The sequence below is a fragment of the Delphinapterus leucas genome, chromosome 20 (assembly GCF_059928025.1).
Source record: "Delphinapterus leucas isolate spDelLeu-1000000601 "Yukka" chromosome 20, BTC_Dleu_Yukka2, whole genome shotgun sequence".
NCBI lineage: Eukaryota > Metazoa > Chordata > Mammalia > Artiodactyla > Monodontidae > Delphinapterus > Delphinapterus leucas.
In genome coordinates this window covers 21,183,432-21,201,516 of record NC_143148.1, presented here as the reverse complement: position 1 = coordinate 21,201,516, position 18,085 = coordinate 21,183,432, and positions in this window count along the sequence as shown.

The following is an 18,085-nucleotide window of genomic DNA, read 5'->3' as shown; positions in this document are numbered from 1 at the left end:
GGAAATACCCCATCACCTCTTGCTCCAGAGGTACAGTATGCTTTATGGTGGAAGCTCCCCTGTTTTTTTAAAGATCTCTGACATAGCATACCATGGCTGCAGTGCATGATCCATTCCTGGACACATGGTCATTACCAAGACCCAAGTCAGCTTTTTCAGAGTCTTAGTATAGGAAACCAGATCTGACCTAGTATCTTCCACCAGGTCAAGGGTTGGCCCATTATCTGACCTAGCACCAGGGATCCATGCTGAAATGTGTCATCTTTTTTTTTTTAAATTTTTTTTTACATCTTTATTAGAGTATAATTGCTTTACAGTGGTGTGTTAGTTTCTGCTTTATAACAAAGTGAATCAGTTATACATATACATATGTTCCCATATCTCTTCCCTCTTGCGTCTCCCTCCCTCCCACCCTCCCTATCCCACCCCTCTAGGTGGTCACAAAGCACGGAGCTGATCTCCCTGTGCTATGTGGCTGCTTCCCACTAGCTATCTATTTTACGTTCGGTAGTGTATATATGTCCATGCCACTCTCTCACTTTGTCACAGCTTACGCTTCGCCCTCCCCATATCCTCAAGTCCATTCTCCAGTAGGTCTGTGTCTTTATTCCTGTCTTACCCTTAGGTTCTTCATGACACTTTTTTTTCTTAAATTCCATATATATGTGTTAGCACACGGTATTTGTCTTTCTCTTTCTGACTTACCTCACTCTGTATGACAGACTCTAGGTCCATCCACCTCATTACAAAAGCTCAATTTTGTTTCTTTTTATGGCTGAGTAATATTCCATTGTATATATGTGCCACATCTTCTTTATCCATTCATCCGATGATGGACACTTAGGTTCTTTCCATCTCCTGGCTATTGTAAATAGAGCTGCAATGAACATTGTGGTACATGACTCTTTTTGAATTATGGTTTTCTCAGGGTATATGCCCAGTAGTGGGATTGCTGGGTCATATGGTAGTTCCATTTGTAGTTTTTTAAGGAACCTCCATACTGTTCTCCATAGTGGCTGTACCAATTCACATTCCCACCAGCAGTGCAAGAGTGTTCCCTTTTCTCCACACCCTCTCCAGCATTTATTGCTTCTAGATTTTTTGAGGATGGCCATTCTGACTGGTGTGAGATGATATCTCATTGTAGTTTTGATTTGCATTTCTCTAATGATTAATGATGTTGAGCATTCTTTCATGTGTTTGTTGGCAGTCTGTATATCTTCTTTGGAGAAATGTCTATTTAGGTCTTCTGCCCATTTTTGGATTGGGTTGTTTGTTTTTTTGTTGTTGAGCTGCCTGAGCTGCTTGTAAATTTTGGAGATGAATCCTTTGTCAGTTGCTTCATTTGCAAATATTTTCTCCCATTCTGAGGGTCGTCTTTTGGTCTTGTTTATGGTTTCCTTTGCTGTGCAAAAGCTTTGAAGTTTCATTAGGTCCCATTTGTTTATTTTTGTTTTTATTTCCATTTCTCTAGGAGGTGGGTCAAAAAGGATCTTGCTGTGATTTATGTCATAGAGTGTTCTGCCTATGTTTTCCTCTAAGAGTTTGATAGTTTCTGGCCTTACATTTAGGTCTTTAATCCATTTTGAGATTATTTTTGTGTATGGTGTTAGGGAGTGATCTAATCTCTAAATGTGTCCTCTCTTGGTGTCAGAGTCAAGTCTCAGGTGGGCTGGCTTGTAAGACATGGTCGGCACTCCCTGTCACAGAGTGCTGACCAGTGGCTGGCAATCTCCTCAGCCGCCTTGCTTCTCCAACTCCAGAAGTCTTTTGTTTGTCATGCTTACCCACAGATGACCCCTGGGTAAACTCATTTGACCTAAGAACCTTTAAACCCCCACCATGTCTCTTCCCTGTGTGATCTCCGAAATGTCTTGGTCATGGCTACACAGAGTCATAGGCACAAGGCATCGCAGGGCATGAGAACATAATCATTGGTAATGATTTGCCAACACTTCCCAGTACATGCCTCCTTTAAGCATCTTATAATGCCAACTAATGAGAAAAAATGGCATCCTCAAACAATACAAGCAGTCAGCATGCCCGAGGGGTAAGTGCTTATTCAGAGAGGTTTGCTCCATGACAGTGGGAGGGAAATTGGCCAAACCAGTGGAGACTCCCCCAGGAACAGTTTTAAGAGCTGTTCTCTCCTGAGGTGAGAAGAAGGGGGTGGCAGAATCCACAGAGATGGAATGCCCCCTCCTGGGCAAGCAAGAGGGAAGATGTAATAGTCATGCCATGATATTCAAACCTTAGGGGAGCCAATGAGTGAACATAATGATACAAACCACTGATGTTTATTGGGCACTTCTTCTTGTTGGACTCGAGGCTTAGAATTTTACATTTATTTTTTCAGTTAATCTTTGTAGTTATACCATGAGACCATCACTATTATTAACTCCGTTAAAGAGACTGAGACTCATAGAGGTTAAGGAACTTGCCCAAAGTCACAGAGCTAGTGAGTGGCAGAAGTAGGTTTATGCCCAGGCCTGCCTGGTTTTAAAATTCATTCAGCCCAACACCTGTCCATGCCATGTCTCTGCAGCATGCCTGCTTTATATTAGGACTGGCCCTGAAGTAGTCAAGGCTTGGCCCAGGCCTTCCCGCGAAGGGCCGTGCCAGGACATCCTTCAGTAAAGCCATCTTTGGACCAGTCCTGGGAGGCTCGCACCTGGGCTGTAAGTGAAGCTGGGGTCTCTGGATTCCCACGGCTATCCTGACCTACTGAGGCATGGGTACCTAGACGTCAGCAGAAGTGATACTGACCAGGGTTCTTGGCCTTCCCGACCAATAGAAATCTATAAGAAGCCAGTCAAAAAATTCAGGCAAGGGTTCATTGGGGCTCCTGCAGCCACAGAAGGGAGTGAAAACAAGTAACAGGTTCCCTTGCTTACTCCCTGAGGAGGGGCGAGCTGGTACCTTATACGGGGTGAGGGTAGGGATGTGACCAGGGGTCGGCAGGAGGGGTGGCTTAGGTGTTTTGCCCCCCCTTTGGTGGTGTTGTGTTCAGGGGGCATGCACAGACACCCTGTTTTTGCTTGCACCTCTTCAGAAATGGCAGAAATGGGGTCTTTTTTGTCTTTGTTGTCCAGAATTTGCCCCAACTACACGTGCGTGTGGTTATTTTTAGTTCCTTATAGTTTCTTTGTATTTTGTAGCTTGAGGAGACATTTGTCCAGGTGCAAGCACTGCAGCAGAGGGTTGCAGGTCCCAGGTCCCAGCCTGTCTCAAAAGCACCATCTCTTCCACCTGCCCAAAGGGAAGGTCTCCATCCAGCTGAGGAATCGTCTTTCTTCTCTTAACTTGATTATAAAGACCATATTTCAGTTAACCTCAGAACCTGTTTTGGCCCCACAGTCTACTTTAGAAGCCAGAGATAGAGTTGCACATCCAGTCTTCCCCCGAAGCCAACCAGCCAACACACTGGGCCCTGACAGCCCTCCTCTCATCCTCACTCTTGCCACAGGCCTGAGGGTTCTATTTGCGGCTCAACATTGCCCTGGCCCACCCCAGAGCCCCATCCCCTCCCTGAAGACAGGCCAGTCCCCAGGCTGGGAATCCTCTTATATTCAAGTTTATATTCTCAGGACAGTCAGAAGAGCCATTGACCAAGAGACCAGTGTCATGGAGGCAAGGATTGACCTGCCAGCACTGACTCTGTGACTTTGGGCAAAGGATGTATTGCCTCTGAGCTTTGGTTTCCTTCTGTGTAAAATGGGGATGCTTCCAGCCTGCCCCACCACCCCCAGGTAACGAGGTGAGGTGCTTGGCAAGCACTTCCCTGCCAAAACGTTGCAGGGAAAGATTTTGCCTCCAAGAGGTGAGAAGTTCAACCACCGTGCCAGGCACTTTACCAGCAACAGCTCCAGGTAAACCTTCATGAGTCTTACTTGAGAAATTATGTATACAAATCCCATTATTAGTGAGGTAGCCCCCTCTAAGTTCTCTCCAAGAGCTCTCTCTCAGTCAATATTTGCTGGAAATCAAATACAGACCTTGTTATGCATCAATGCAAACACTGACTGAACTCCACCAAAGCGTGCCCTGGGCTCAAGAGAGGGAACATTAAATTAATTTGCACAAGCATCCATGAGATGAAAGGCATCTCCTGACACTTTGGCCAACTTACAGGACCGAGGTTCTGCCCATGTATTCTCATAGATTCCAGGACTCCACTACGCTGGCAGTGAATCAGCACCAACACACTTGAAAATACCAGTCACAGAGATGAGGACTGGATATTGGAGTGAGTGGGTGAGTGAATGAAGGGGAGAGAGTGGACAGTGAGAAGAACGCAGGCTTGGAGTCACAGGATCCAGGTTAACCCTGTCTTCACTCACTGTCTGCTATTTCCTGGTTTAATTTTTGAGTCTCCATTTTCTCATCTGGAAAATAAAGTGAAGATTATATGGGGTAAAGATTAAATGAGGGGCTTCCCTGGTGGCTCAGTGGTTGAGAATCTGCCTGCCAATTCAGGAGACACGTGTTCGAGCTCTAGTCTGGGAAGATCCCATATGCCGTGGAGCAACTAGGCCCGTGAGCCACAACTACTGAGCCTGTGCATCTGGAGCTTGTGCTCTGCAAAAAGAGAGGCCGCAACAATGAGAGGCTCACGCACCGCGATGAAGAGTGGCCCCCGCTCGCCGCAACTAGAGAAAGCCCACGCACAGAAACAAAGACCCAACACAGCCAAAAATAAATAAATAAATAAATAAAAAGATTAAATGAAACAATCTTTATAAAGTGCATAGCACGGTGCCTGACACATTGTAGACTCTCAAAAAATATATTATAATAAATCAACCATCCTATACCGACAAAGCCACATAACCAAAAAAGCATGATTAAAACATACGTACTTAGAGACAGGAACTACTTTAAAATGTATACTGGCCGGGACTTCGCTCAGGATTAGGTTGTAAATTCCTGTTTGGACCCTGCCCTGCTTCAAACACATGCCATTTTGATAGGTAAAATATAATCCAAAAAGTTATAAAATATACGGCTGTCTTCAAAAACGAGATAAACATTGCAATGACGAGAGAGGAATTAGAAACACAAAGTGGCAGTCAATTGCCACACACAAACACAAAGTGGCAGACTTCCAGTGGCCAAAGCCATGGAGGGGTAGTGGGGACTAAGAGGACCCCACAGTAGGTGGGGTGTGCCTGAGAGCCATTGTGGGAGCTTGAAGGCTGGAGCTGTGCCCCTAATTTAGGAAGGATGGCTAGGAAAACGTGCGCCAACTGCTATCAGGTGAACAGGGATTCACTAGGTGACTGATAGGTCTAGAATCTGAGCTACAAAGAGGATATAGCAATTACAAGATCTGTACAATTAGTTGGAGGCTGCTAAATGCTATTGATTCACAGAAGAGAGAAATGACAGACTCAGATCAGCTGATTAATTACCAACTTGAGGTATGGTATGGCAATCAGAAGACCTCTGTGGCAACGTTCAAACAGACCATCCTTCCTCATCGGAAAGCAAACCATGCTTAAGGTGAGACCTAGGATCTAACTATAAGAGCAGCAAAACTCCAGAGAAGACTGAGGTCTCCTATGCCAAAATCAAGGCCTAGGTAGAAAAGAACTGGGACTCTGAGACTTGGGATAGAGACATTTGAGTGGATACTTCACAACAGTGAACTGCTGGACTCCCCTGAGCCCTCTGCCTACAGAAGTGGTCCACTTCCTTCCTAGAAGATGGCAGATCCTCTTGCTCGAACTCTATTCAGAGAACCCCATGGCCACAAATCTCTTGTAAGACAACATCTTCCCTCCTCAAGATAAGCTCCCACTTCCCCTACTGGCCACTAGAACAATAACTAGAGTCAAATCTCAGCAGGCCCTGCTAAGGGAAGAGAATTATTCACCAATGGAACTGAAGGACCTGGCCTATGTGAACCCACAAGAACTAGGAAGGCTTGCCTGAAAGGGGATCTCAAGGCTACTGAACCAAGGGTAGGTGGGGAAGGGACACAGAACATAAGACTGGATGAGGTTTTTTGTTTTTGTTTTTTGTTTTTTTGCGGTACGCGGGCCTCTCACTGTTGTGGCCTCTCCCGTTGCGGAGCACAGGCTCCGGACGCACAGGCTCAGCGGCCATGGCTCACAGGCCCAGCCACTCCGCGGCATGTGGGATCTTCCCGGACCGGGGCACGAACCCGTGTCCCCTGCATCGGCAGGCGGACTCTCAACCACTGTGCCACCAGGGAAGCCCCTGGATGAGGTTTTGACACTTTGTCAGGTTCTGAGAGCCAGTCTTAATAACTTCTGGAATGGCCCCTAGAATCTTGGAAAAAAAATTCTCATCTTAAAATGCAATATGGAAATATGATAGCAACCTTGTTAAATAAGGGATTCAGATCTTTGATCTCAGAGAAGTGGGCATGTTGGAATGGATCTATTATATAGGCTCTGAGTTCTCACCATATGACTATGTCCATTGAGAAGATCCATAGGAAACTTTCTTCACTAAGGAGCAAGGGAAGAGCTAGGGGTTGGGGTGGGTGGGAAGGCACGGACTTCATTAAGAAGTTTGGTGATTGCTATCTTCTGTAAGCTAGGCTAATAATGGATCTTTTAATGGAGTTGGCTCCCTAGAGTCACTAAAGACAGAAGGATTCTGGAACAGCAGAGGCCATATAGTAGCACTCAGTCATCAGAGGCAAGGTAGAAAGCTAGGTCAGGATGGCAACCAGGGGACTATGACCTACAAGGACTTGTGGTGATTCCCAATAGACCATCTAGGAAAAAGATATATGGGTAGCTGACAAAGGTACTGATCCCTGGTGGGGATCCTTAGCTGTGGCAGGCAGGCTCCTTAGTTGCAGCATGTGGGCTTCTTAGTTGTAGCATGTGGACTCTTAATTGCAGCATGCATTTAGAACATGATCTAGTTCCCTGACCAGGGATCGAAACTGGGCCCCCTGCTTTGGGAGCATGGAGTCTTAACCACTGCTTCACCAGGGAAGTCCCTGGGTGAAAATGAACAGAAAATAGAGATAAATCACAACAATGGGCAGCCACAATGTTGTAGCAGTTCTCAGACCCAGAACCCAGCAATTGAGTAAAGACCCTGCAACGAAATGCCACAAGAAGTATAAACAATAACCATTACTCCAGTTTTGAGTAACAGTGCAGGGGAAGGGGAAAACCTATATCGTTAGCGTGCTGTTGGACACAGTATCAGAGTCAACATTAGTACTAGGAGACTCAAAGCACCATCATCCCCCACCCCTCATTAAAGTACATGGGTACAAGTAATGATGGAATCTTTCTTGCGCTGGGTCCACAGATCCACCGAGTGGTCATTTCCTCAGATCCTAAATGAGTAATCAGGATGGACTTAGCAGCTAGCATGGTAGGAAAGGCCAAACGCCAGGCCCTGAAATTGTCCCTGATCCCCTGATCCAAACAATCAAAAACAATACCACATCCTGGGGGCAAAGGCAGTAATGAATGTTATTCTCAAAGACTTAAAGATTAGAAAATTGGGACAAAGATCTTGGTTAGAATCTTGTGGATAAAACTATGGGAGCCAAGTGTGTGGGTTTTTGTATCACATGTCAGTGTCCACAGGGAGCACCTACTGCAGGGGAGGCGGTAAACAACTAAGTGGAACCAGGTAGGCAAGCACTCTTATATAGGAGGCACCAACTAGCAACATCAGCCACCCAATACCTGCCCAAGAAATGTTCAGCCGCTCAGCAGAAGCCTTTGATACAGTGTCATCCTCAAGAAACCAACAAAACACAGGTGGCAAGTTCACTATATCCAACTCCTTCCACTCTGGAGAGAGCAGTGACTCCTCCTCAGAGGGATTAATACTTTTTTCTGGTATGGGTTTCCTTTCCTGCCCACAGTGTTGCGATCCAAAGCAAACAGCACATGATTTATTGTCACTGAATTCCACATAACATTGCCTTGTGCCAAGGGACCCACTGTATGAGAAAGGAGGTCAGATATACACAAGGCCCACTGGGCCTATCACGTACTCAATCACCAAGAAGCTGCCAACTTAGCAAGATGCATTAAGTTGGAGGTGACATCTTACAAGCTTGGGATACAGTCCTCAAGATGCAGGATATACCTTGAGTCGAAGGCCATTATAAGATGTTCTGTCTTCAATAGATATAATATATGGATCTAAGAACCAAAAGGTTGAAGTGGCCATGGCCCTTTTATTCATCACTCCCGATGGTCTGCAAATGACCTCCCCCACCCTCTGAGTTCCCTGAAGGAGAAGTTTCACCAGGAGACACAGTAAAAGTCCCACTAAACTTAAAAGTATACTTGCCATCTGGTCATTTGGGGCTCTTTGTACCAGTATATCAGCAGGAAAAGTAAGGAACCGTCATACTGGCGGGGATAATCAGGAGGAGATGGGTTAATGATACGTAATGGAAATAGGGAAGATGTGTTTGGGACATAGGGAATGATCCATTGGGGCATCTCTTAGTGTTCACATATGGTCATCATGAATGGCAATTATAGCAACCATAGCCTGAAAGGATATAGCTCAGGCCCCTCAAAGGATGAAGGTCGGGGCCCCCTTACCAGTAAGCCAAGTAGACCAGCAGAGGGCAAGCTGTAGCGGGTGGTTGAGAAGGGACATGCTGAGTATTAGTTATGGCCTCAGAACCAAGCGGAGCAGTGAAAATCTTAGATTATCCTACTAACCCTCTTCTAAGTTACGTTTCCCTGAAAATTGTAGCCCATCACTCACTCAGGGAATCTATGACTGGATGGAGTGAAACTGTGCAACATGAGAGGATCTGAGAGGCAGGATAATGTGGAACTCTACCCAAATCTCTTTTCACTATCTTTGGGCATCTCTCTCCCATCTCCTGGACCAGAGTCTGGGCAACTCTGAGGCACAATTTCCACTCCAGAGCTCCCTGTGTGACCAGGCCCTCTAAGGGACTGGGCCTGAAGCTGTACCTCACTGGCTTCCTCCCTTCCCTGCCCTCTCCCCAACTTCCTACCAGATTCTTAGGGCATTGCCTTCATAAACCATTTGTACACCAGTCCTCATCTCAGAGGCTTTTTCTACAGACCCAACTTAAGAAGGTAACTTTATCTTTTTCTTTTCTTTTTATCACTCTAGAGGAGTGGAAATTGTTTTTGAGGGATTGAGAGAGTAAACATCAGGGCTGAGACTCACTGATAGGAATGAAGGCTCCAGGGTGAACTACTGGATGAGGAAATGTCCCAAAGCCCTAGGGTAACCCCTGCAAGAATAGTAACATTCTCATGCAGGTGTAGTAAACCCCAGAACATTCCATAACACCTCAGAAGAGGTTGCAGAGCCCAGCTATTAAGACAAAGCCTTCATACCACCCAGAGATGCTCTTGTCCTGTCATACCATCACTTCAGACAGTGGATAGAAAGCAAATATGCAGCCACCACTTGCAGCTAAGAGGGAAAACCCATGGGTCTCAGGTATGGTGATCAGAGCAGAGAAGACGTCTGAGCAGATGCTATCCATGAACAAGATGAAATGCCTCAATGCAGAAGCCATGAAAGCACAAAATAGAAGGTAGGGATGTGGGAACACAGCACAATGCACACAAGGAGTCAAAACTAGACAAGTGCATCACGAAAGGTCCAGAAGAAAAAGCCCACTATTGCTTGAAATTAGAGAAAATTTAATAGAAACATGAATCAAATAAAATTAAAATTAAAAGATGAGATGATAAAATTACAGGAGATGGACATAGATATTGGAAAACAAAATTAGAACCCGGAAAGTATTATTACAGAGGAACAGAATGGATACTGTTGATAATATAATTACTGACCTAGAGGAAAGATTTAGGGTAATAAAAATGAATGCATACTTTAAAAAAACAAAGAAATCAAAATCATTAGGGAGACAGACTGACTATACAAAAGAGACAGACAATTTGTCTTACGAATAATTGGTATTCCTAAAGAAGAAAACACAACAAATGGAACAAAATATGTATTCAAAGATATAATACAAGAAATTTCCCCTGTATTAAAAATAATAACTGAACCTGACAAAAACAAAACAAAACAGTTTTAAAAGAGCATAATGTATGTCAGGAAAATTTGATACAGAAACCTCAACACAAAGACATATCCCATCCTAATTAAGTTATAAAACTTCAAAGTTAAGAGAGAAGTCCTAACACATCCGAGCAGAAAGAGCAAAACCACACACAATGGGAAAATCTGGCCAGACTCTGGTTTCTCTAAAGTAACATTCAGAGCCAGAATAAAAGGTATTCACATCTCAGAGTTCCAAGAGAAAGAAAAAGTGAGCCTAGAATATGACACTCAGCCAAAGTTATTTCTATATAAAAGCAAGAAGCAGCCATCTGAATATTAAATACTTCAGAAAATACAGAACATATGGACCTTTTTGGGGGAAAAAAGAACTACTCATAATTAAATCCATCCAATTAACAGATAAATAATAATAATAGCAATAATAATTATAAATATAAACTCAGGAATTTAGAAATTGGGGTAAAAGAACTAGGGTTGAGCAGAGGATTCATCTAAATATAGAAGAAAGGGCAAGCAACTAAGGGAATTATGATACCAGAACAAATTATGACATTAAACCTGGATAAGGTAAAAGTCATACTATAACTGACAACTCTCAGGAGATGAGAGGTAAACTCATCAATGTCTCACCTTTCAAAGAAGGTAGTCAATAAGCTAAGCGTGAAACATTGAAACAAACTCAAAACTTGAAACATACTTTTTGAAAATAATGATTATTAACTCCTGATGTTTTTCAGAATCTTTCCTTTGTATTTTTAAGGGATCTTCTAGGAAATAATTTTGTTTACTTTTAAAAAAAAATGTCTGAAGTTCACAATTCCCTCAGTTTCATTTCAGTTATGTTTTCTTTTAAGTTCTAGTACCATTAAATATAATACTCTATACTTTTAAAGAACATCTAGAGACAGTCACATCTTTATAAAGGTAAATATTTGTCACTTGAGGTCACCAAGGTGGCAGAATAGGGAGATGCTGAATTCACCCCCTCCCACAAACACACCAAAATTACAACTGCTTACAGAGAAACTCTCTGTGAAGATGACCTAAACACTAGCAGAAAAGATTTTCCACAATTAAAGACATAAAGAAGGATCCATTATGAGACAGGAAGGGGGATGGAGATGCAGTATAGTCAGGACCCATGGCCCTGGATTGGCAACCCACAAACAGGAAGAATATCACCATCATAGAGGATCTCTCCAAGGAGTGAGAGGTCTGAGCCCCACCTTGGTCTCCACAGCCTGGGGTCCTGCACCCAGAAGACGAGTCCCCAGAACACCTGGCTTTGAAGGCAAGCAGGGCTGTGTACTGGAGAGCCAGGCGGCTATAGCAAACAGAGACTCCACTCTTAAAGAAGACATGTAAAATCTTACACATGCTGAGACCCAGCACAGAGGCAGTAGTTTGAAAGAACCCTGGGTCAGACCCACTTGTTCATATTGGAGAGCCTCCAAGAGGCAGGAGGCAACTGGAACTACTCCCGGGGACAGAAACACTGGCAGCAGCCATTTTGGAAGCTTGTTCTACCATGATAACACCAGTGCTGACAAGCATCTTGGAATCCTCCCTCTAGCCTATTAGCTCCAGGGACCCAGCCCTGCCCACCAGTGGGCCAGCACCAACACTACACCCCCCTGGGTCATGAAGCCAACTGTGCAGGTAGCCTACCCCACCCTTCAGTGCATCCACAGCCACCACACAAGGCATGGCCTTGCAGTCAAGCATGCTGTGGCCCAGGCTTACACACCAGCATGCCCATAGTAATCAGCTCCACCACAACAGAAGGGGCATGCAGCCCACGTAGGGGGTAATCCTAGAGCATATAGCTGTGGTGACCAGAGGGGAGCATGCTGTTGGGCTCCATAGGACATGTCCTACATGAGACCACTTCTCCAATATGAGGAAACATAACCAACTACCTAACACATAGAAATAAACAAAGAGAAATGGGTTAAATGAACAGACAAATAAATATGTTCTAAACAGAGGAACAAGGCATAACCTCAGGAAAAGAGCTAAACAAAGTGCAGATAAGGAATCTATACAATGAAAAGTTCATGGTAGTGATCATAAAGATGATCACTGAACTTGGGAGAAGAATGGAGGAACACAGTGAGAATTTCAACAAAGAGTTAAAAAATATAAAGGAGAACCAAACAGAGCAGAAGAATACAATATCTGAAATTAAAAATACATTAAAAGGAATCAACTGTAGATTAGATGACAGAGGAATGGATTGGTGATCTAGAAGACAAAGTAGTGGAAATGTCCCAAGCTGAACAAAAAAAGAAAAAGAAAGAAAAAAGAATTTTTTTAAACTGAGGATAGTTTAAAAGGCCTCTGGAATAACATCAAGTGTACTAACATTTATATTTTAGGGGTCCCAGAAGGAAAAGAGAGAGAGTGGAAGAGAATTTATTTGAAGAAATAATAGCTGAAAACTTCTCTAAGCTGGGAAAAACAGACATCCAGGTTCAGGAAGCACAGAGAGTCCCAAATAAGATGGTCCCAAAGAGGTCACACCAAGACACAGCATAATTTAAATGGCAAAAATTAAAGATAGAATCTTAAAAACAGAAAGAGAAAAGCAACTAGTTACATACAAGGGAACTTCCATAAGACTATTGCTGACTTTTCAGCAGAAACTTTGCAGACCAGAAGGGAGTGCACAATATATTCAAAGTGATGAAAGAAAAACAAACAAACAAACAAAAAACCTACAAGTAAGAGTACTCTATTTGGCAATGTTATCATTCAGTTTGAAGGAGACATAGTTTTACAACAAGCAAAAGCTAAAAGAGTTCAACACCACTTAACCAGCTTTACAAGAAATGCTAAAGGGACTTCTCTAAGTGGAAAAGAAAAGGCCACAACTATATATATGAAAATTAGTGAGAGAGTGGCATGGACATATATACACTACCAAATGTAAAATAGATAGCTAGTGGGAAGCAGCCACATAGCACAGGGAGATCAGCTCGGTGCTTTGTGACCACCTAGAGGGGTGGGATAGGGAGGGTGGGAGGGAGGGAGACGCAAGAGGGAAGAGATATGGGAACATATGTATATGTATAACTGATCCAATATGTTATAAAGCAGAAACTAACACACCATTGTAAAGCAATTATACTCCAATAAAGATGTAAAAAAAAAGATAGTAAAAATAAGTCCAAATAGATCATATCAATATTTATCATAAATATAAACAGATTTAAGTTACTGATAAGAAGACAGAATCTAACAGGTTGTAATTTTCTTAATCTAGGGATATGGTGCTTACTACAAGAGACACACTAATACAAACAACCCAGAAAAGCCAAAAATAGAGAAATGGAACAAAAACAAAATAAGAATAACAATTTTAGTAGCAGATAAAATCAAACTTAAAACAAAAAGCATCATAGAGATAAAGAACACTATGTAATTATAAAAGGAAAGGACTCACCAAGCAGGTATAACAGTCGTGAATTGTATCTACCTAACAACAACATAACCTCAAAAATACATAAAGCAAAACTGATAGAATTATAAGAAGAAACTGAGAAATCTATAATCAGAGCAGGAGACTCTAACTCATTGTATCAGAACCTGGTCCTGCAGACAAAAATTACTTAGGATATAGAAAAATTTTACAACACTGTACAAACATGATCTAATAGATATATCTTTATATATATGCAGTCAACAAAAGAAAACATACATTATTTTCCAGAAAATGAGAAATATTTACAAGTAATCAATCTTATAGTAGAAAAAAACAGGAGTCTCAACTAATTTCAGAGAACCAAATAGCATCAATGCAGACCCCAATAAAATTAAATTAGAAATTGACAATTAAAAGACATTTAGGACAAAAATATAGAGCACTTTAAAATGGCATTCCTAAATTACTCATGTGTTAAAAGTGCAAAGCTCAAAACAATTAAAATATTTAGGGCTAAATAAAACAAAAGTTCTACATCCGTAAGTTGTGGGATAAATTCAATACAGTTCTTGATAAATTTATTTACATAAAAAATAAGGGGGATGAAAACAACTTGAGAAGAAGAATAAACTCAGAAAAAGTAAAAGGAAGAAAATCACCTGAGGTAAGGATTAGAATGTGAGTAGTCTATTAAGAAAGTGCTCTCAGAAGAATCCAGTATGGAAATGGGGAAGCATGATAAGGAAGGAGAAGAGTTGTTTTGTCTTGTGGCAAAGGAGTTGAGACTTCATACTCCCACACTAGCCAGTCATTGGCTAAAAGAATCCTGATGTTGGAAGGGATATCAACTTCAGGCATTTCTAGCTATCCATACCAGCAGGTGGCTCCAGTGCCCAAGAGCAGTCCTTTGAAGGTTTCAAGTGAAAATCTTTAATAGCAGAGCACACAGAAGCTGGGAGATGGGCACAATGAGGTGGCAAACAGGAAATAAATGTATTTGGCAAGGGCACCAATGAAGCCTTCTGCAGAATTTTACTTAGGAGAAAAACAAACAACACTACTAAGAGAGATGCTCAATACAACAAAACCAGTTATTTTAAAAGAGCAGTAGAGTATATAGATGCCTAGAAAAATAAATGAAGAAAAATACCAAAATTACACTTTTGAAAAGGCAATATTTGGGCAGCCAAGATTAAATAAGCCCAGGATAGCCTATCTCTTTCACCAATTACAACAAAAATTCTGGACAAAATGCAAAAAGCAGCAACTTGAGGACTTTGAAAAATTAAAAATTCTAGAGCAACCACTAAGAAAGAGTCAATAAATTAATCTAAATGATATATACCCATCAAAATCCAAATAACCCAAAAGGAGGCAGGAAACTAAGAAGAGAGGAACAAAAAGTAGAGAAGACACACAGAAAATAAAAAATAAAATGCTGGACTTAAATCCAAACATATCAATAATCATATTAAATGTAAATTATCTAAATATACCAAGTAAAAAGGCAGAGATCATCAGTTTGGATTTAAGGGGGGAAATGCCCAACTATACACTGTGCAAACACTTAAGGGAGAATTAATAACAATTCTACCCAATTTATTGCAGAACATAGAAAAGGAATTAATATTTCCAAACTCATTTTGTGAGGCCTACATTAACTTGATTCCAAATTTAAGAAAGACATTATAAGACTAATTGATAAATAAAGAAACTACAGACCAATATCTCTCACGAACATAGATAGATACAAAAATTCTCATGAAAATATTAGCAAATCAATTGCAATAATATTTTAAAGAATAATACACCATGGTCACGTGATGTTTTATCCTGGGAATTCAAGGTTAGTTCAACTTTGCAATCAATGTAAATAAATCACCATATTAACAGACTAAAGAAGAAAAAGCATGAGATCATCTTAATAGGTGCAGAAGAAGCAGTTGACAAAATTCGATCATTTATAATTTTTTAAAGTTCTCACCAAACTAGAAATTTATGGGAACTTCCTTAACCTGATGAAGGGCATCTACAAAAAACCTACAGATAACATCAAATTTAATGATGAAAGGTGGGGGACTTCCCTGGTGGCACAGTGGTTAAGAATCTGCCTGCCAATGCAGGGGACATGGGTTCGAGCCTTGGTTTGGGAAGATCCCACACGCTGCGGAGCAACTAAGCCTGTGCACCACAACTACTGAAGCCTGTGCACCACAACTACTGAAGCCTGTGCACCTAGAGCCCGTGCTCTGCAACAAGGGGAGCCACCCAAATGAGAAGCCCATGCACCACAACGAAGAGTAGTCCCTGCTTACCGCAACCAGAGAAAGCCCATGTGCAGCAACGAAGACCTAATGCAGCCAAAAGTAAAATTAAAAAAAAAAAAGAAAGATGGAATGATTTCCCACTAAGATTAGAAATAAGGTAAGGATACCTATCCTTATCACTTTTGTTCAAACTTATACTAGAAGTCCCAATTAGTACAATAATGCCAAAAAAGGAAATAAAAGGCATACGCATTGCAAAGGAAGAAATAAATATCCCTTTATCCACAGACATGAGGCCTATGCAGAAAACCCCAAGGAATCCATAAAAATAGCTCCTACAATTAATAAATGAGGTCACAGGATACAAGATCAACGTACAAAAATCAATTGTATTTCTATATACTAGCAATAAACATTAGGAATTCAAATTTTTAAACAGTACCATTTGCAATGTGTTTAGACAACTTACCAAAAAAAAACAAAACACTTAGGTATAAATTTAACAAAACTTGTGTCAGGCCTGTATGGAGAAAACTTCAAAACACTGCTAAAAGAAGAGAAACAAAGACCTAAATAAATGGAGTGATAAATTTGTGTTCAATGATTGGTGCCTCAGTGTTGAAATGATCTACAGATTCAATGCAGTCCCAATCAAAATCCCAACAGAAATTTTTGTATACATTGACAAACTCTCTAAAATTTATTTGGAAAGGCAAAGGAAATAGAATAGCCAAAAATTTTTGAAAAATAACAGCAAAGTTGGAGGACTTCCACTACCTTATTTTAATACAGTTGACCCTTGAACGACATGGGGGTTAGGGGTGTCAACTATACCTGCTGTTGAAAATACACATGTAACTTTACAGTAGGCACTCTGTATCCACAGTTCCACATCCATGGATTCAACCAACCACAGATTGTGTAGTACTGTAGTACATATTTAGTGAAAAAGTCCACATATAAGTAGACCCATGCAGTTCAAACCATGTTGTTGAAGGATCAATTGTACTTGTCATAAAGCTACAGCAACCAAGACAATACGATAGTGTAAAGATAGTGTGACAGTATAAAAATAAACATACAAATCTATGGAATAGACAGAGTCCAGAAATAGAACCAGACAAATGTAGTCAACTGATTTTTTATAAAAGCACAAAGGCGATTCAAAAAAATGTTTTCAACAAATATGATTAAATAATTGGGTAGACATACATACACACACACAAAAAAACTTCAATACAAACTTCATACAAATATGAACTAAAAATGTATTAAAGTCAAAAATGTAAAACTAGGGCTTCCCTGGTGGTGCAGTGGTTGAGAGTCCGCCTGCCGATGCAGGGGACACGGGTTGTGTCCAGGGGAATCCCACGTGCTGCAGAGTGGCTGGGCCTGTGACACGGGTTGTGTCCAGGGGAATCCCACGTGCTGCAGAGTGGCTGGGCCTGTGAGGCATGGCTGCTGGGCCTGCGCGTCTGGAGCCTGTGCTCCGCAACAGGAAAGGCCACAACAGTGAGAGGCCCGTGTACCGCAAAAAAAAAAAAAAAAAAAAAGTAAAATTAGAAAAAAAGAAAGAAAAAATCTTTGTGACCTTGGGTTAGGAGAAGAGTTCTTAGATACATCACAAAAACACAATCTACAATAGAAAAAAAGGAAAATTGAACTTCATCAAAATCAAAAACCTTACTCTGCGAAAGACACTGTTAACAGAATAAATTGACAGACTGGGAGAAAATATTTGCAAATTATATACATAACTATTGACTTATATCCAGAATATATGAAGAACCTCAAAACTCAACAATAGGAAAACAAACAACTCAATTCAACGTGGGCAAAAGATTTGAAAGGCACTTTGCCAAAGAAGATATACAGATAACAAATAAACACATTTAAAGGTGCTCAACATCATTAGGCATTAGGAAAATGCAAATTAAAACTACAGTAAGATACTACTACCTACGTATTAACATGGCTAAAAGTTTTTTAACTGACAATACTAAGTGCAGAGAAGCAGGAACTTTTAAACATTGCTGATAGGAAGGTAAATTGATATAACCACTATGAAAAACAGTTTGGGTCTTCCCTGGTGACGCAGTGGTTGAGAGTCCGCCTGCTGATGCAGGGGACGCGGGTTCGTGCCCCGGTCCAGGAAGATCCCACATGCTGTGGAGCGGCTGGGCCCGTGAGCCATGGCTGCTGAGCCTGCATGTCTGGAGCCTGTGCTCCACAACAGCAGAGGCCACAACAGTGAGAGGCCCGTGTACCACAAGAAAAAAAGAAGAAAAAAAAGAAAGAAAAACAGTTTGATGGAATCTTATAAAATTAAACATGCATTTACCATTTGACAGCA